The sequence below is a fragment of the Schistocerca cancellata genome, chromosome 6 (genome assembly GCF_023864275.1).
Source record: "Schistocerca cancellata isolate TAMUIC-IGC-003103 chromosome 6, iqSchCanc2.1, whole genome shotgun sequence".
Taxonomy (NCBI): domain Eukaryota; kingdom Metazoa; phylum Arthropoda; class Insecta; order Orthoptera; family Acrididae; genus Schistocerca; species Schistocerca cancellata.
This window is the reverse complement of record NC_064631.1, coordinates 111,616,019-111,637,786: the sequence shown is the minus strand read 5'-3', so window position 1 is coordinate 111,637,786 and position 21,768 is coordinate 111,616,019.

The following is a 21,768-nucleotide window of genomic DNA, read 5'->3' as shown; positions in this document are numbered from 1 at the left end:
AAAGAGGTACTGTTATCTTATTGGTGAAAAAACAAATAAAATAAAAATAAAAACAGGTGGAGAGCATCGCAGCATATGGAAACAGGACGAGTCTGTAGCATTGAGGAACGCTTCCAAACGACTGCATTTAATTCCATGCTTCACAGAGACAAGTAGCAGATATCCGGTGTTCCGCCAAGGCCCCCTCCATCTCAACCGAGTGGTGTGAGTCAATCATTATGTGGTAATCAACAGCATACCAATGCACAGTTGGGACTCAAATGGTTCAAATGGCTCTGAGTACTATGGGACTTAACATCTGTGGTCATCAGTCCCCTAGAACTTAGAACTACTTAAACCTAACTAACCTAAGGACATCACACACATCCATGCTCGAGGCAGGATTCGAACCTGCGACCGTAGCAGTCGCGCGGACAGTTGGGATTGGAAAGACACTGTTGATATGGGATAATGTACTATAATACACACCAGAGGTGATAGCGAGGTCAATTTTAGCAATTTTACCCAGAAGTCAGAGAGAGCTATGTCCTCCAGGTTCTGCAACCTGCGTAGAAACAGAGTGAGCTGAGTTAATGCTGTAGGACCGTGTTTTGACCACTCGGTGGAAATGGGAGCATGTTCTCGTAGCTCTGCCGACCATGTACGATGTGTAAGGTCAGCACCAAATGAAGCATGCTCCTGCAACACAATGCAGTATAAAAGACAGTACGAACAGTTATGGTGGTGTTTCTTGTTGGGATAATTATGAAGACTCAATGTCATACAGGTACTGCAGTCCGAAGCAGATCCACGTCCCTCAGGGTCCATTCAGGTCTATCACCCAAACATTCCATCATCTGTATTCTGTACCATCCAACAGAGGAGAATTACGAACTATAAAAGCTCCAAGAACTTCATCCGATAGATTTTTACTGCATCTCTCTCTTCTGATATATCGAAAACATATACTGTCTGCTTGCTAGCATCGATCATATGTGGCGATCCTGTTAAATATACATGTACTGATCCACTGGAGCAGGCGGACTGTTATTGACGTCGCTTGCAGAGACCAGTGTAAAGTTACATCGCCTGTACTGTATGAGGACCTTCTCCCACAGATTATCAGTCGCAGGAGAGGGTACCTGTTTGGTACACCACTTTTTATGCTGAAACACGCTTTGTACAGTGCCATACATTTTGTTTTTTTCTGCTATGACTTCGACATCTGTGTCAGGTTCTAAACTGACATTAACATGTTTTGGTCCATTGGCTCGCACAAAAAACTAGACATAGCTCTGTGTAAATCGTGTTGGTGCTGCTGATTCCATAACGCACCCACACACTGAGTGATTTAAATAAAAGACAGTCACAACATACGGAAACTGGAAGAATTTTGAGGCATTGTGGAGCGTTTCCAAACTGCTGTCCGAAGGTAACTGACGACCTCTACATTTAAACTCGTCATTCACAGTGACGGGGTACCTGATGGCGGTGTGTTCTGTTTGACTGATTCCTCATATTGCTGTCATGTACGCAATCACTGTTTCCGCGTTAGCCATCCCTGGAAGGTGTTGCCCCCTCCACCAAGACTCTTTCTCCATCTCAAACAAGCAATGTCAGTCAGTCATTATGTGGTAATCAAGAGCGTACTAGTGGACAGTTGGGATGGAAGAGACACCATCGATGTGCTGTAATACTAAGCATCATAGTTGATATTGCGATCAGTTTTAGCAATTTTATCGTAATTTTAACACCGACCAATTTCTATATCATCGCTAAACAGCCCCTCCACTACGTTGCGACTCCATCGCGAATGTAAGTGGATGACTGAGCAGCACGTTCATTCATTGTTAATTCTCGAACATATACACCAAAGTATACCAGACAGCGACCTACATATTTCTAGCAAATCGATCATAGTTCGTAATTTACGATCTTTCTCTGTGTGGATGGGAGTCACAGGGCATTCTCACGTTCTTAGGATAAAGTTAGAGACCGACAGATCTCCTCGCATGGTCTTTGACCAACGCTCCCTGCAGCATTGGCATCGATTTAATTGCAGCTGACCAGAAGTAGACAGCTACTTTCCGTGTTTCGTGGAGGAAAAGTGCGAACCGAAGTTGTAATTGCTGTCCTACACCCATCCAAGAGCACAAGATTTCTCCAGATACGCGAATGTCGAGGAGGTTAGTATCCGTTATCGGTGTATAGTAGATATGAAACTGTTGTGATGAGACAACAGACGGTTAAGAACAAGAAACGGTTGGTTTTATGCATGATGGAGCTCCAGACCGACGGAGTTTGCAGCATTTTACGTAAATCAACTGCGCTATCAATTCTAAAGTATTGTTCTAGTATCTGAGGTTATTACCAAGGAATTGGTAAGAGAGCACATAAACACATACACTCCTAAGGCTACAAGGTTCTGCACTTAAAACTCGCTGTAATGTTAGATTGTTGCGGTTTCCGCCCACTGTTCACATCCAATCACGGTTCAGAAATTATACTATGCTCGCATCAGTCCTATATAAAATGATCGTTAGTAACATACAGACACATAGCAGCGGTGTTTGACATGTGAAATTACGTGTCACGCCGTCAGTAACTCCGTAAACACGAAATCTGTCAGGCTTATGTATACACAGTGTTTGTAGTACCTCACAAACACTTGCCGCTGACTTAGAATCACCGTTGTTATGAAACTGAAGACTCGATTTTATGCCCAAGATGCGCCAGGGGAATGGAGTACATCGCATAAATCTTCGTTCGTCTAGAGGAACGTGTCGAAACAGGATGGAAGTCCTATGATGACCAAGAGGATTGCTGTTAACGATCACAAGTAGACAGTGCTCTAAGTCACACACAGAACACGCTGTTGTATGCGAGTCGAACGCTGGTTGTGTCACACAGCAGATGCATCCCAACAGAACAACGGAAAAAAATGGTCAAATGACCTGCAGCAACATGTCCCTCTCTCTCTATAATGCATCATCAGACTACCATTAAATCCTACCTCGTTACAACTCCATCTCAGCTGATCACTCCGTCCACTCTCTGTCATCCTTTAACGCATTATGCAAGTAAGTTTAGAGGCAGATGGTTCTTTTTTTTTTTCAGGAAAGCATCAAAGGCAGCAGTCAACTCGCGTGTGTCTCTATTACCTCAATAGACGTACAGTAGAATGTTGCCTCGACGAAAAATTAAAAGATTGTTTCCCTGGTCCCTGGCGCTTCCATGTCAACGTTTTATCGGATTCCTCTTGGTGAGGATACTCGTTCCCATGTACTACAATTGTTCCGCACCAGTCAGAAGTCGTGCAAGTACTTCCTCAATTTCCCCGCATTTCGGGGCATTTTCCCTCACATTATACGTACTTTCCATCATTTTATCGATTTTATATCACTTCTATCCATGCTATCTGTGGTGTCACCGCCAGACACCACACTTGCTAGGTGGTAGCCTTTAAATCGGCCGCGGTCCGCTAGTATACGTCGGACCCGCGTGTCGCCACTGTCAGTGATTGCAGACCGAGCGCCGCCACACGGCAGGTCTAGTGAGACGTCCTAGCACTCGCCCCAGTTGTACAGCCGACTTTGCTAGCGAAGCTACACTGACAAATACGCTCTCATTTGCCGAGACGATAGTTAGCATAGCCTTCAGCTCCGTCATTTGCTACGACCTAGCAAGGCGCCATTCACATTTGTTATTTATCTATGGATGCCTGTACCGTCAGACCGATGTTCTCCAATTATGGATTAAAGTTAAGTATTACATCAACTACGTACTTTATTTGCTACTATACATTCCCTTAACTGTTCCAGACCTCACGCCAGTCTGCGTGAGCTTTAACGCGTGCATTTCGGCCTCCTCTAGCTACACGGTGTTGGCTCTTCTGCCAACACAACACTATCATGACATCACTTCTCGATCCATGCTCTAAAATTGCTTGTAAATGTAGTACAGCTGCCAACATCTAGCGCAAATGCTCTATTTTTATGGTCGGTCGGCATAGTATAGCACTGTACTCGAATGCATTCAGTCACCTCCATCCACATACTCTACATCTGCAGGACGTTTGCTCTGTTTTCTGTATGTCTGTGTCTGTGCACGTGTCGCAGAAGGCTCCCATGACATGCTCTTCCCACTGATGGACCCAACTTCGAAGTTAGGACACATCTCGAGACGTGACGCGTAATTGGTCCACCTTCGAGCCCTATCCCAGATGTGACGTGTTGGGGATCTGCATCCCAGCATCCCTCCAAAAATAACAAATGGCGGATACACCTTCAAAGCCTATTCTGGACCTGGCTTATTGTGGATCCGCATGCCAACATTGCTCCGGATGTAACGCTCAGCGGATCCATACTAGAACGCTAGCTTGGGCCTACTGTGGCACCTGGGAGCCATCCGCGTACTCTGACATCAAACAACGATAGATTCTGTATGCTTACAGGTAATACAATTTTTAAACTCCTCACTGTCGGTGGTGTGCGTACTGTAAGATCTTCGGTACACACACCATCAGATTATTTGACTTGTCGCTATAACGAAGTAGGCGAGTGTCAGCAATATGTCTCGTGGTCTTATCGTGGCGTGTTTATCTTCTGCCATTAGGTCAGACGATAGAAATGCCACTTGCACGCTTATAGTAGCAGATTGACGGTGACCACTTTAAACAGAACTTGATTAGTTTTCACACACATTTATTAAAATAATAAAAAGCATAGACATTACTTAACTTGATTCTGGATACTGTTTACAGTGAACAATCTGAAGTTACTTTGGTCTTGGTAAGTTAATCTTATTCTCACATATCTCTGATACTTGACAAAGTGTCTATTCATTTATCTTCATGGCTATGTACAGGAATATGGTAATCCTATTAGGCGCAGACTGAAACTTGACTATAGACTGGTACAGACAAATGCAGACTATAAAATAAATAAAATAAATAAAATTGTTTAAATATTAATTATTCTATCTGTATGATGGTGATTGTAATTGTAATTGATATTTGCTTATCTGGAACGTGGACGTTTAATTATTCGGTATCAGACGCTTGACAATGGCTTTTTCGTAAAGGCAATGTTACTCGTAGTTGACCGTGAAATAAACTGAAATAATCGGACTTCGTAAATAAATCGTTTCCAAAGACTGCTGCGGTAGGTGCGGACTCATAATCTAAATCTCAATATTTCAATAATTTGCCAGCCATGCCAATACGTCGTACAGAGGTGATTGTCTACTAAACATAAAAAAGTTACACAGTTAGTTAAATCAGATATATTCAATGAATAAGCCTACAGTTCATAATCCTACTTACTTTTATAAATATAAATTCTTTACAGAATCGAGTGCCTAGTCTGGTTGCAACTCGCAGTATTCTTCTATAACATGAAATATGGCGGTGTGCCAGACAATAGAATAAAATACGTGCTTCTCGCACCACTTCTACCAGAGCTCTCTCTTTCCTTAATCAAACATAAGAGTAACGTAATTGTGCTTTTGTTTTATCAGCGACACAGCGCTGCAGTTGTGTGCCATAGGCTTTATTTATTTGTCACTGATTATTTATTTAATTAATATTTCGAGTTTCCGAGGAAACTCACGCTCGGCATGCAAATGTGCCTTTATAAGACTAATGCAGACTGACTAATCGGAGGTCTGTACACTCGAGCGTTGAGGTATCACTGCGCGAGTGTGATCCACGAGGAGAAAAGGTTCTACGTTAGCAGCAATCTCATTGACTGCGTTACATATTAATACGCGGATCGGCGGAATCAGAATTTGGTCCGTCTCTAAGGCAGCGCCATCTCGTAGTGAGGAGACGGACGAGCGCTGTGCCTGCGCTGTTGTACTTAGCGGGGTGCGCTCTAGTGGGATAGTTGTGTACACGCTGACTACGCGGAACTATGTAATCAACACTGTCCAACTCCAGCATCTCGTCAGTTGAACATGTTTCCCACCAAAAAGAATAAAGTTAGTACCTTACACCCCCACTATTTTCCCGCCAACTTGTAGGTGAAGGGTAGAGTTTGAATGTGTTCAACACTAGTTTCGAGTGATATTGCGAAATTGGATAACACCAGTTGTTTAGTATCGTCAGTTTTTGAGTTGTATTGCGATTTTAGGTCGTCCTTATATAGCGCTATGCATACAGGCCCGATCTTTACAATTAATTACATAAGTAGGACCTATCTTTACTTCAATTTCCCGACCAAAATAAATAAAGTATACCAAGCTAACCTTCCTCTCCTGCATCTGGAAGTTTCCATGTGTTGGGGGCGGGGGGTACGATTGGACTTTCCTTCCAGTAGAAACGGTTCGAGTCTCAGAAGCGGCACCACCATTTTTTATTTCCCGTCAATTCCAAGCGCATCTGCTGGTCTAATTGTGTTTGGGGGATGCACTTGGGCTTTCGGTCCAGAAGTACCATGGTTCGAGTCCCGTACCTTACACCCCCACTATTTTCCCGCCAACTTGTAGGTGAAGGGTAGAGTTTGAATGTGTCCATCACTAGTTTCGAGGGATATTGCGAAATTGGATAACACCAGTTGTTTAGTATCGTCAGTTTTTGAGTTGTATTGCGATTTTAGGTCGTCCTTATGTAGCGCTATGCATACAGGCCCGATCTTTACGATTAATTACATAAGTAGGACCTATCTTTACTTCAATTTCCCGACCAAAATAAATAAAGTATACCAGGCTAACCTTCCTCTCCTGCATCTGGAAGTTTCCATTTGTTGGGGACGGGGGTGTACGATTGGACTTTCCTTCCAGTAGAAACGGTTCGAGTCCCAGAAGCGGCACCACCATTTTTTATTTCCCGTCAATTCGAAGCGCATCTGCTGGTCTAATTGTGTTTGGGGGATGCACTTGGGCTTTCGGTCCAGAAGGACCATGGTTCGAGTCCCGGAAAGGGTACCGCCAATTTTAATTTCCCGCCAATTCCCGGGTGGGGTGGGATGTCAGCACAGCCCTCGTATAAAGAAATACCCACCAAAATTCGAAATTACCAGCAAAATTCGAAATTTCAGCCAAAACTCGAAATTTTTCCAATCATTGACCGGATTTGAAATGTTGTCATAATGCACTTATTAAGAGGTATAATCTTACATTAAAGGTTGAAATAATGACTCAAGAGTTGAGGTTAAAAAGGTGTGTATATAGGATGAATCGAGTGACTTGAACCGCAAATATTGTGCTATTGATGTGCGGTTCTCACACAGTGAATTGGTAGTCAGGGGTTCATATTGTTAGCCAATCACCAGATTTTAACATACTTAGAACGTGTATTTTTTGCGCAAACTTTCACTTTTTTAAATGGAGCAATTCCTATTGACATTAACAAAGCTAAAAGTAGAGTAAATTAGAATGTCAGTAGTGTCTGTGGCGGGATTCCAGTGCGAGGCAGTTTACGAAATATTGTATTCTGAAAAGTTTGCACACTCACACTTGTTTGTGCCATTTAACCTGCTTAGGTGTTAGGTTCGATGTTGTGACGGTAGCTTAGATTGTGCTTGTGTGTTCCTCGAGTGTATTGCGACTTGCTAGTCAGTTGGTGTATGACAGTCCAAGCAGTAGGTCATGAATAGACGACGGAATTTATTAGTGCAGAAAAAGCCATCATGCTCTTGGTGTGTAGAGAGTGCAGAAAGCATGTAATTCTTTCTCGAATGATGTATGCGGCAAGATACCCCAAAGATACATCAACCGTGTCGGCAGTTATTTATCAACCTATTCAACCAGTTACGTGAAAGTGATGATGTAACACCTAGACAACGTAAGAGACGGAAGCAAGTAACGATAAAAGAAAGGGAACTTAATGTTCTTGCTGCTGTTGCAGGTGATCCTCACGTTGGCTCCCGCGCATTCGCATCACGAAATGGCACGAGTCCAGCAAGTACCCTACGCATCAAGGGCTGCATGGAAACTGTTACGAGAATCGTGTCAGCTTCTGCACATGGACATTAAGACAGAGTACTCCAGAAGTGTGATGTATCTTGTTTAGTAATGAAACCACATTTACCAATCATGGCCTGGTAAATCGCCGAAACATGCACTATTGGCCTATTTACAATCCCCGTTGGCTTCGTTGGTTGGAACATCAGCATCCATGGAGCGTAAACATGTGGTGCAGGACAGTGAACGGTCAGCGCATAGGCCCACGTTTCATAGACAGAACAGCGAATGCGCACAAGCATCGGAGCCTCCTAACAGACCATCTGTCACAGATGCTAGAAGACGTTCCTCTACAGACTAGGAGGAGCTTGTGGTACCAACATGATGGTTGTCCAGCCCAGAGCACGAAGTATCACAGCATGTCTTCAGAAATTGTTTCCAAGTGATTGGACTGGACGCAGGGATTGGACAAATAGTGAGTATTGTGACGAATACAGGGATTAGCGACAACAAGGCAGTTGCTGTTAGGCTGAATGCCGTAACACCTAAAACCACCAAAAAGAAACGCGAAGTTTATCTACTTAAAAAAAATAGCTCATAAAAATGCTCTTAACACCTTTTTAAGAGACAGTCTTCATTCCTTCCGATCTGACTATGTAAGTGTAGAAAAGTTGTGGAATGTTGTCATAGAGATAGTATCGACAGCAATTGAGAGATATATACCACATAAATTAATAAGTGATGGTACTGATCCCCCATTGTACACAAAATGGGTCAGATTGCTCTTGCAGAAGCAACGAAGAAGTCATGCCAAATTTAAAAGAACTCAAAATCCCCAAGACTGGCAAGATCTTAAAAAAAAAGCTCATAAAAATGCTCTTAACACCTTTTTAAGAGACAGTCTTCACTTCTTCCGATCTGACTATGTAAGTGTAGAAAAGTTGTGGAATGTTTTCATAGAGATAGTATCGACAGCAATTGAGAGATATATACCACATAAATTAATAAGTGATGGTACTGATCCCCCATTGTACACAAAATGGGTCAGATTGCTCTTGCAGAAGCAACGAAGAAGTCATGCCAAATTTAAAAGAACTCAAAATCCCCAAGACTGGCAAAGTTGATGTTGTGTGGGGGTGGCAACGAGATGGCCAGACCTTGGTTGTCGACTCCTGCCATACCCGTCTTTTGCTCAGAGCAGCACTTAGAAGCTTGTGCAACAGAAGTAGTATTTCATAACAAGTCCTTTATAATAGCAGGTATATACAGACAACCTTCAGGAAATTTTAACCTCTTCAAAAAAAGTCTGTCCCATCTCATGATAAAAAACAAGGAAATAGTGGTTGCTGGTGAGTTTAATGTGGATTTATTGAAAAGCTCTATCAGTGAGCAATTACTGCAGTCAGTAACACTATCATTCAATTTAGTTTCTACTGTGAACTTTGCTACTAGGATACGTAAATGCTCTAAGACTGCTGCTGATAATATCTTTGTAGACAAATCTAGGACTAGACAAGTCTAGGACTAGACTATTAAATCCGAGAACAGGAGAGTAATAAATAAGTCAAAAATTGAGAAATTCAGGAAATTGCTCAAAGACATGAACTGGATAGATGTTTACAATACTCCTGACTCAGATGGAAAATACAAAGTATTCATTAATAAAGTAACTCAAATCACACAGAATTCAAAAAATAAACTGTGGATTACAGGAGGAATAAATATATCATGTGAGACAAAAAGGAGACTGTATCTACTATCTAGGAACAGTTCTGAGTTAGAATTGTAATACATTACAAAGAATACAGCAAAATATTGAAGCAAGTAATCCAGAAATCTAAGCAGCTTATAATGAGAAAAAGATAATTACATCAGGCAACAAAATAAAAACTGGATGGGGTATAGTGGAGACAGAGACAGGTTGGGTTAAAGAGGAAGAGGAAGAGATAGCTCGAAAAATAAATGAGACTTTGGTAACAAGTGCATGTAGTGTTGCAACCATCTTAAACAAGTGCTTCATTTCTGTTACTGACAGCTTGGGGTTTGGTGAACAGTGCAATGGAGTATCGGAGACCAATCTTTAAAAATAACTTCAGTAAAATGGAGGCTACTGGCATTTTCTTTGACCTGTCAAAAGCCTTTGACTGTGTGAGCCACAGCATTCTCTTAAGTAAATTAAAATATTATGGTGTCACCAGTAATGCTGTGATATGGTTTGAGGCTTATCTATCTAACAGGAAACAAAGGGTGTCATTGCGAAATACCTGTGCAGTAAGCAGTCAGTCTTCGTCTGACTGGAAATTAATCACATGTGGTGTTCCTCAAGGTTCCATCTTGGATCCATTGCTTTTTCTTCTGTACATTAATGACCTCTAATCTGTTACATTGCCAGATGCTAAGTTTGTTTTGTTTGCATATTATACAAATATTGCAATAAGTAGCAAGGCAAGTACAGATTTAAAAATAGCTGCTAATCAAGTTTTCACTGATATTAATAAGTGGTTTAGAGCTAACACACTGTCATTAAACTTTGAGAAGACCCACTATATGCAATTCAGAACCTGTAAGAGGTTTCCTTCCAGCCAGTGTATAAAATATGAAGATATGCAGATCGAAAAGTTTGACAGTGTTAAATTTCTGTTATTGCAACTCAATAATAAATTCAGTTGGAAGGGCATATCACACAATTGCTTATGCGCCTAAACAAGTCTGTATTTGCAGTGAGAATGATGTCAGATGAAAGAGATATAAATATAAAAAAACTTGCATACTTTTCTTACTTTCATTCTATTATGTCATATGGCATCATGTTCTGTGGCAACTCGTCAAACCAAGCAAAAATTTTTAGGGTGCAAAAGTGTGTGATAAGAATCGTTTGTGGTGTAAATTCAAGAACATCATGTACAAACCTGTTGAAGGAACTTTGTATTCTAACCACTCACTGTTTCTCAGTATATTTACTACTTAATGAAAATTGTTATAAGTAATGCATCTCTATTTCCAACCAATAGCTCAATACTTAGTATCAATACTAGGAATAAAAACAATCTACATAAAGACCTAAAATCACTTACTTGGGCCAAAAAGGGGTCCAGTATTCAGGAACATACATTTTCAATAAATTATCAGCAACCATTAAAAACTTGGTTTCAGATAAAGCATGGTTTAAACAGCGTTTGAAAGACTGTTTGATAGGCAACTCCTTCTACTCTGTAGATGAATATTTTAACAGAGACTGTTAAGCCAGCTTAAGTAAAAATGTGTGTTAGATTTCAGTTTTGACAGCACTTGATCACAACAGTCAAGATTAGGTATTTTCTGTATGATAAATTTATTAATAGTGCATAACAATGTTTCATTCTGAAAGCGTGTTAATTCTGTAAATATTAGCTGTTCCAGTTTACCGCATTGTATTCACCTATTTCGACAATCTCCTGATAAATGATCAGGGTAGTAAGTATTATATTGAAATGGTTTACGTTATAGTTTCTTACATGTTCGATACCCACGAGAATCATCTCATTTTTTAGCTCTATGGAACGAAAACTGGATCTAATCTAATCTAATCTGCTCGCACAGCAGTTCGTTCGATAAAAAAAAAGTAATCGCTTGGTTTCATGGTTTCATAAGATGGAGGACTCTGGATCGACTCTCGCTCTTGATTCTTTGTTTTCGTCCCCACGTAATTCTAATAACAGGTCTATTATGATTGGGCAAATTGTCAGTGTCTAAGGAATCATTTATCAGAAATATAATCTTCACCTTGTAAATTTGGGTTTTTCTCTAACATTTTGTAAGTAGTTTACCATTATAACTATATCCCTGGAGGTAGGTTTCAATCCATTTTCCCGGTATAGGTACAGATACGGTGCGACTCACCGTATGAACCCATTTTGCCCGTAATGTTGCAGTTAGTTTTACCCACCAGAGACAGTTGCATGTGCACCAACAACTTTCGGTTGGTGGAAGGAGAAAGGGAACAGGTTTACAATCACGAAGAATATTTCATTTGTTTGTTAGCCCCAGAGGTTACATGTCAGCGCTCCAACATGTCTGGTATTACGAGTAAATGTTTAAATGTTTGATGCGCCAGGTACTTCAACAGCAAGAGAACGTGATATTGATAGTGAAGCCTTGAAGTTTCAAAAGTACGATTAAAAATGGTACTTGTGTACAATGAACAACTTCTTTTCCAAAACAATCTGATCGCTTCGAAACCTTCTGCAGCAGAAACACAAGAACACATGGAAATTGGAGGAGAAATATTTCTCAGAATTTTCGAAATGCTAGCGGAGAAACAAGTCGTCGTACAAGACGAACTAATTCCACACCAAGACGATTACTAGGCCGAAGAGAAGCAGTCGAAAATTGACAGCGATTACGTTCCGCAGTATTACAAGATTAGGGTAGTCAATCTTGAAGAGAGCGTCCAGGATGGAGTTTGGCCACTCTTCGTACATGGGGAGCTTCACGCCTGAAAAGCATGAAAGGTTTGCAAAGATGGGAAGAACATATAAAACAAGGTGGAACAAGGTATGGACAACTTAAAAACAGTTAATTCGTGAGGCTATGATCCTTTCATAGGAGCTCGAGAATGTGATCAGCAGGTGACGACGAGAAGCCTGCAACAAGGGCTCCTGCTGCTGCTAGACAATTTCCTAATTTAAATTTTCAAGTATCTGATTCGTGAGTTGTGATCTTCAAAGACATGGGACTCGTCAGATAAAAATCACCAGAGTAGAATCCAAGAGGAAAAGCGCTTCACTGCAGCAACTCGTTGATGCAGCAGCAAATTTCCGAATGCAGACTCGAGCCCTCATACCAAACCACGACAAGGATTTCGTTATTAACATTCATCAAACAGGTATTACACACAAAAGTACCAATTTCATTTACGTCAACTGCACTAGTATTGTTATAAACCGTGCCATGCTAATTTATGAATGTTCGTTCTAGGCTTCCAGTATCAATAATCTTATGACCGAACTCTCGCCGAATGCGGAACAGAGGTGTTTCTTGTGCAGCGAAAGGATGTGCACGAGGTGACACACTTGTAACCTGCACAAGAGGCTGGCACCTTATGTGGAAAATTGCTACCAACCGTATTCGTTTGCTTGTAGGAAACCACTGGCTCATTTGGAACAAGAGTGCCAAAAGTATCTGATGAGTGTGCACACAAATACAAAAACATTATGATAACATCTTCAAATTCCGGAAAACTCACGACAGCGCTATCTATACAGGAAATTTCTAATTGACATCTTGAAGTCGTACCTGAGAGAAGAACTATTTCTTTTGTTGCTCGATTCATGGGCAGAGCAAACGAACCCGGTTTTGTACGCCGAAATTTTTCAAGATAGAATGGGTCTGCCAAAGTGCGGTATTAAAGGAATTTTTCCAAAATGTACTCCGTTGGTGCAGCCCCGCGACGTTTATTTTTACAGGAAGATGAAGTGAGTATACGCTTTTAACGTGCCCATGCTTGCCTGTTAGCCAGGCACGTTATCAGCAGAAGGGGCAGGCTGGTTTACTCACATCCCAGTCAAGCTGTGCTCAACCCAGTTCATCCTAAACTCCCCAAATGCGTTTTTGCAAACACAAAGTTCATTTTTCAAATCATGTTACTCTAAAAAGTACCTGTCTGAAAGAAGAAGCTTTTCTTTCATACTAAGCTTTCTTCGCGCTTCGTTGCATACCACCTGAAGGTGGTTTTTAATAACCACTGAGCCTCATTTTCTTTTCTCTTTCGGCCAATGTTTGCCCTAAATGTACAAAGCCTATGTACTCTTAAATGACCTCAAGCCTTCAGCACATATTTCCACACACTTGTCAGCCACTAGATAGTTGTCCTCTTTCAAAACATTTGTGGAGTGAGGAAATTGTTGGTCAAAATTTACAAACATATCTTAACATACTCGAGGTTCTCGAATGAGTATTTAGTAACTTTTTACAGTATTTGCATTGCGAGACACCTCCTAATTTGTCTGAAGCTGTCTCATAACCACACTACAACATTTCCGCAGCTGGGTTTGGCCCCTTTTTCGTGGCTGGTACATGTTCCACAATTCTTAGTTTCTCCTCACTCTCCTTTAAGTTTGGTTTGTTCATTTTCCACCGTTATGATAAACGACTTGCAGAGAAACTCCAGGGGCGATCATGCACCTGGCCAGTCTGGACTGACATGGATGCGTTGGATTGGTAGCGCAACCTTTTGTCAGCTGCAGCCAGCTGAACGTCTCCGTGAAGTGGCTGCGTCGGAGACAGAGGCAGGCAAGCTGGAAGAAAATTTGTGCACCTCAATTTGTAAAACTCAGATTTGTATGGCCTAGAGACAGCCATTAGTCCCTACGAACATGACTCTCGGTAGCGTCGATCCCGGACGATGGTTGCTCTCCTGTTTTTTCCTCAGCGCACCCTTCACAGTATTTAAAATATTGTCGGTATCGCTTCGTACATCCTATATATCGTAATGGAACAGAATACATAACTAACGAGACCAGATGTTTTAATATCAGGTGCTGCGGTCGTTCTAAATGGCGTGAACTCCGGTTAAGAAGCTGATAATATCGACCAGCCATGAACAGGCATCAGGCATGGATGGATATGCAGCCTGGAGGCCCAGACTTGCGCTTTGTAGCGCTGTAGCCGTGTGGTGTGCGCCACAAGTTGGCGCCAACAAGAACTGTTGCTTCCCGGTGGGAAAGGTCGTGACAGTTGAACAGGCCTGCGCGCCTAAAAACCACCAGTTTTCACCAAAACCAAGCGCTCGAATAGTAGCCTTGCTTCTAATTTGTGTACGTGCTCCTTATTTTTTTTTTTTTTTTTAAAAAAAGAACGTGCTTCTATAATTTAAGACAAGTGGGCAAAGAGTTTCCGTCTCTATCAAAATGACCTGGCAAGATTAATTTTTTTTTTTTCAATTCCAAAGCGCATTACAAATTACATTACAAGCACCATTAATGTGGAGGGAAGTACCGACCTCTGTGTTTCAATGGTGTTGCAGTTCCATTTGTTTGAACAAAAACACTATATACAGTCTGATTAAAATTACTTGATAGTTGACACTCCACGTGTTGGAACTGTCTTGCTCCAATCACAGCGGTCGTCACTTCCGAATTGTTTGCCGTTGCCAGACGGCCACAACAAACGGTCAGTTCACTTCCAATTCCTTGTCTGGCTTTTGTTGTTGTTGTGTTTGGATACCGAGTCCTGGGTCTGGTCCTTTTGTTACACATTTTATCACTCTTGAAACCACTCCAAAAACAACACACACACACACACACACACACACACACAGACAGGCAGACACACACACACATACACACACAAATCAATGGTAACGAATTACGCAGCATTAGCCAAACACTACTGGATCTTTTCGCACAAGACGTGATTCAGTGTGGGATGCTGAATTATTATCATGACAGAGACTGGCCTACAGCAGATAAGCTTCAACAGACATAACATGAGGCTAAACGTTTTGACGGCAGCAGATCTGTAGGAGAGTTATAATAAGACCATTACTCTACTTGCCGAAGTAGTGCAAAAGTTAAGTAACAAGCCTCCTGTGCGGAAGGTCTTGGGTTCTAATCTCTTCAACTCATTTAATTCTTTTCTATTTAAGAATCTTTATCAAGCCAGCCGGAGTGGCCGTGCGGTTCTAGGCGCTACAGTCTGGAACCGAGCGACCGCTACGGTCGCAGGTTCGAATCCTGCCTCGGACATGGATGTGTGTGATGTCCTTAGGTTAGTTAGGTTTAATTAGTTCTAAATTCTAGGCGACTGGTGACCTCAGAAGTTAAGTCGCATAGTGTTCAGAGCCATTTGAACCATTTTGAATCTTTATCAAATCGACTCTAATTATTATTATTTTCAATTCGCTGGCTTAAATTTAATTTTTTTATTTTTAATCTTTTGTCACACCATTTTTATCATTTTTTATTTGCTCTTATTTTTTCTTTCTATCATTATTTTTTCGTTTGGAATGTACCTGTTTCGCCTATAACCTGTAACCGAGTGCTAATCAGGACTCATCGGTTGGTATAGCGTCACCTCGTATAGCCAGTATGAGGGCTGTTTCGGATAACTGTTGAAAGCGAGAAGAAACAGTTCGCCTTTAGTGCTGAAACTTAAATTTTTCTGTCTTTCGTTTGCTCGTAGAGGTCTGTTTTAAACACTTGCCATCAACAAAGCGAGCGTGGTTAATAGTTCTGCCACAAGTTGTTGAACGCTATTTTCTCAGGTGCATTGCACATCACAAGGTTGTGATGATTAGGTTAGGACACGAGTCTGATTTCACGGCTGAAAAAGACCTCGTCTGCTGCAGTTCAATCATTGGTCACTCGAAATCAGTTGCCGGCAAAGTTTCTCGCGTTCCCGCCATTTCCGACGGCAGCCGCTTCCAACATTGCTCCTCATTACGTGAACAGACCTTCAGCATTTTTGAAGTGACCAACTGCGTTCGCATGTCACCTTTAACTGGGCGGCAGCCGTTTTGGCAACACTGTAATGGTGACAGGCGTCAGCTATCAAGTAATTTTAATTGGCCTATAGTTACATTTTCTATGCGCATTAGGAGTTCGGCACACATTAGAAGCTTCTGGCTGGGTGTGGCACAACTAAAGATGTACACTGTGAAACACTGAAAGCCGTGGTGTAGGGCCCAAGTCCGTCGTAATTCTGTGGGAAATCCAACCAAGAAAAAACGTCGAACTTAGGCCAAGTCCACAGCACAGGTCGTCAGCGCAATAATAGTCGGCATGTATCCGCTAATCATGCAGGGACTGCCTTGTTGTCCCAAAATGGGCAGCCTTATCGTACTCCTGAAGACCATTGGATGGCGCGGGGAAGGGGGGGGGGGGGCTCCGCGCCTCGAAGCCAGTTGCTGAAAGTATGCGGCGCTACCGGTTGTGTCAGCGATTACATAGTCCCGCTCCCTGAATCGCTGGCAATAGCACACTGATTGGGAGGCATGTGATGTCACTCGTTGTGTGAGGGTCATGAGAGAACAATGGTCACACAAAACAGTTGTTATGAGGTCTCGTAGCCTGCAACGCAGCCTACATTTGACTCCGATAATTCATAACATTACCACGATGATGTTTCATGGTCTGCTTATCTGGTAAACAATTCGTGGCTTATCCGTTTTAGTGCTTATAGTAGCAGACTAGGATAGGTATAGGGATTACGGGAAGGTAGCTACAGAAATCTATTTTAGGTTGCGTGAGATAGAATTAACAGAATGAGTTTTCAGTAGACTTAACATTCTTTCTTCTGGGATGGAAGGCTGGTAGATAACTTTGCGTTCTTCTAGCCCCTGCCGAAATTGTTTTACGAGTTGCATGCAGTGCGGTGGGTGCAACCACAGAGCGACAAGGCACAGATTTGAGGGTAGAGGTAGGTGTTGATCGCGTTTCCGCGGTAAAAACCAGACCTTGGTCCTCTGGATTCCACAATCAAGGAATTAACACTCACAATCACAATAAGTTTCACTAGAGCCTTACCAGTGCACCACATGCAAAGACGGATTGTGGATTCCAAATCTTTCATTCGTATGGCTATGCCTTGCGAATAATTCCCACTCATGAACCAGCATTCACACCATTTCTGAGAGCAATCGCAGTACCTGACATTAAAACTAGTTTCCAGCAGCAGTATGTGGACCGATTTGAAACTTCCTGGCAGGTTAAAACTGAGCACCAGGCTGGAACCTTTGCTTTTCATGGGAGAATGATCTCCTGACTGAACTATCCAAGCACGATTTGTGTCCCACTGCCAGCCTTACCTTCACCAGTACCTATTCTCCCACCTTCCAAACTTCACAAAAGTTGGCTAATACTTTGTGAGGCTAATACTCCTGAAAGAAAGGATATTATGGAGAAGGTACAGAGGATAGCCAAATAATGTGAACACCTGTACTTACTTGGGAATGGTTTATTAATAAGGAGTTGGATCTCCATTTGCCCATAATATAGCTGCGATTCTTCTTGGAATACTGGCATATAATGATGGAATGTTATGCCTCTCTCCTATCAGAACGTCTTCTAATTCCTCTAGTGACGAGGGAGGCAGAAACTTGCTCCAAAGTCTACGCTCCAATACCGCCCACAAGGATTCGGTAATGCTGAAGTCTGGGGACTGTGCTGGCCAGGGAAGACGCTGCAGTTCAGCTGTATGCTCCTCATATCACAATTGTACTGTCCTGCCTTTGTGAATGGGTGCATTATCGTCCTGACACATGGCATCCTTGTTGGGGAAAAATATTTGAATCATGGGGTGAACCTGATCACCTAAAATGTTCACATAACCGTTGGCTGTAACATAGCCTTTGAGAGTAATGATGGGGCCAGCAGAATAGCATCATGTGGCTGCCCACACCCTCACACTTCCCCTTCCATCCTTAACCTTTGGAGTCAAGCAATCAGGATTGTAGGCTTCTTTTGGCGTTCTCCAAACGTAAACCCGGCCTGATGTTGGAAATAATGAAAACGTCGACTCGTTGGACAATATGACGTGTTTCCATTGATCAGCCGTCCAAGATTTTTGCTCCTGACACCATGTTTTACGCTTCTTAGCGTTGGTTGTCGTCACCAATGGTTTCGGTATAGCTGCTCGACCGCGTATACTCGCTTTATGGAGTTCTCGGCGGACATTGTCGATAGATACAGGGTCACGCCGCAGTTTTGTGTTGCTTTGACACAATTCGCCCTAGCGTACGACGATCTCTGTCATTTAGTAGTGATTTGCGCCCACTATTACGTTTACACGACGAAGTCTTTCCATGTTTTGTGTGGGCTATCATAAGTGTTGAAACTCTTGCTCTTCATTGAACAAGTTGGCTGTCTTGGTTTCTGATGCTCCAGCTTATTGGGCCCCACAATCTGCCCTATTTGGAATTCTGTTTGGTCTTCCATAGCGCTTCGACCACGGCCTCTGAATGCAAACAGGAAGTGTGCACTACTCGTAAACAACCTGCACTGATTCCTAGTCTGTACTGAACAAGTACAGTCCAGCGAGCACGTGCCTTACCTGCGTTGCTGACCGTCAAACACAACCATCCCATTACTACCAGTGTTGACATTATTTTGGCTATCACCCGTGGGAGGAAAGGTACTGGCTGAAGTAAAGCTGTGCAGGTGGGTGACGAGCCATGCTCTATTAGTTCAGTCAGTAGAGCACTTACCTGCAAAAGGCAAGGGTCACAGTCTGGTTCACAGTTTCAAGCTGCCACAAAGTTTAGTTGAATCATGGTTCCTCTTTGTTTATTATGTTAACTGAAGGTAGTGCTTCATTTGGACTTTTTGAGGCATCGGCGGCGAGGAGAGAAAAGATGTACTGGTCGGGGACTCGAACTCAGGATATCCTGCTTACTAGCCAGTTGTGTTAACCACGGTGTTCATCACAAATGCACCGACTGTCTCGGCACGCTCCCAGGCCGACCCACATTCCCACCTATAGCCACCTAACCACCGTACCCGTTCGTATCCTCTGTGCCCGCTAGGAGGTCGAACGATATTTTGATCCACCTTGAATGTTGTGGATACATTGCCCACCGAGGTGAATCAATTAGATGAAAGCGTGGTGTCTGTTCTTTCGGACATGTACAAAAGAAATGTCATCACACATTCATGTAACTTACTGAAGTGTTTTCCATTACAACACGAGTCCAGCAGATTGGGAAGCTGATCAGACGCGCTACAGGGACCTATCACTAGCCGTGCTGATCTCACCCGAGCGTGCGCTGCCTCGCAGATCTGGTCGTTCATGGGGCAGCGCGGCCGCATGCAGCTGCTGCTCGGCCTGCTGCTGGAGATGCGGCGCCGCTACCAGCGAGACTCCAGGGGCGCCCGCCCGCGGGCCCAGGCCAATGGCGTCACGCTCTTCTACGTCCTCCAGGTGGGGCACCACAAGGCACCTCGGCTCGCTAACCACCCACTACTCACTGGTGTTTCCAGACTATGCAGTAGTATTTAATCTGATGACAACATTAGATCCAGAGCTACGAGGTGCATTCAAGTTCTAAGGTCTCCGATTTTTTTTTCTCCAGACTGGAAAGAGATAGAAACATGCGCATTGTTTTAAAATGAGGCCGCGTTCATTGTCAATACGTCCCATAAATGGCAGCACCGTACGGCAGATGGAATTTTACCGTCAGCGGTGAGAATGAGAACTGTTTTAAATACTTAAAATGGCGACGTTTTCCTTACTTGAACAGCGTGCAATCATTCGTTTTCTGAATTTACGTGGTGTGAAACCAATTGAAATTCATCGACAGTTGAAGGAGACATGTGGTGATGGAGTTATGGATGTGTCGAAAGTGCGTTCGTGGGTGCGACAGTTTAATGAAGGCAGAACATCGTGTGACAACAAACCGAAACAACCATGGGCTCGCACAAGCCGGTCTGACGACATGATCGAGAAAGTGGAGAGAATTGTTTTGGGGGATCGCCGAATGACTGTTGAACAGGTTGCCTCCAGAGTTGGCATTTCTGTGGGTTCTGTGCACACAATCCTGCATGACGACCTGAAAATGCGAAAAGTGTCATCCAGGTGGGTGCCACGAATGCTGACGGACGACCACATGGCTGCCCGTGTGGCATGTTGCCAAGCAATGTTGACGCACAACGACAGCATGAATGGGACTTTCTTTTCGTCGGTTGTGACAATGGATGAGACGTGGATGCCATTTTTCAATCCAGAAACAAAGCGCCAGTCAGCTCAATGGAAGCACACAGATTCACCGCCACCAAAAAAATTTCGGGTAACCGCCAGTGCTGAAAAGATGATGGTGTCCATGTTCTGGGACAGCGAGGGCGTAATCCTTACCCATTGCGTTCCAAAGGGCACTACGGTAACAGGTGCATCCTACGAAAATGTTTTGAAGAACAAATTCCTTCCTGCACTGCAACAAAAACGTCCGGGAAGGGCTGCGCGTGTGCTGTTTCACCAAGACAACGCACCCGCACATCGAACTAACGTTACACAACAGTTTCTTCGTGATAACAACTTTGAAGTGATTCCTCATGCTCCCTACTCACCTGACCTGGCTCCTAGTGACTTTGGCTTTTTCCAATAATGAAAGACACTCTCCGTGGCCGCACATTCACCAGCCGTGCTGCTATTGCCTCAGCGATTTTCCTGTGGTCAAAACAGACTCTTAAAGAAGCCTTCGCCGCTGCCATGGAATCATGGCGTCAGCGTTGTGAAAAATGTGTACGTCTGCAGGGCGATTACGTCGAGAAGTAACGCCAGTTTCATCGATTTCGGGTGAGTAGTTAATTAGAAAAAAAATCGGAGGTCTTAGAACTTGAATGCACCTCGTATTACCTGTTGTTGATGTTCTCCTGATGTAAGACTGCATATTATTGATTAGTAGTATTAGTGTTTTAGGACGTATGAAGATATATTCCCTACAAGCTACGACACTACCTATCTATCTATCGTTTGAGCCTTGTTCCGCAGTTACGCAGGGTCAACCATTGTTAATCGGATTTGGCAGGTTAATTTTTAAGTGGTGGCTGGACACCCTTCCTGCCGCCACCCCGTACCTCCTGGGACGGAATTAATGTACCCCAACTGTCTGCGTCGAGTGTAATCCGTGGTGTTGTGCGAAAGTGTTCAGATGTGACTGAGGCGGAACACGGGGACCAGCCCGGTATTCACCTCTCAGGATGTGGAAAACCGCCTAAAAACCACATTGAGGCTGACCGGCACTTTGGCCCTGGCCGTTAATCCGCCGCGCGGATTCGATACGGGGCCGGCGCGCATACCTGAGTCCAGGAAGCAGCGCGTTAGCGCTCTCGGCTGCCCTGGTGGGTTCTACACGGTTGTGAATAAAACAATGACCCGAATATAGAATAAATTTCCTTTACTTCACGTCTATAGTCA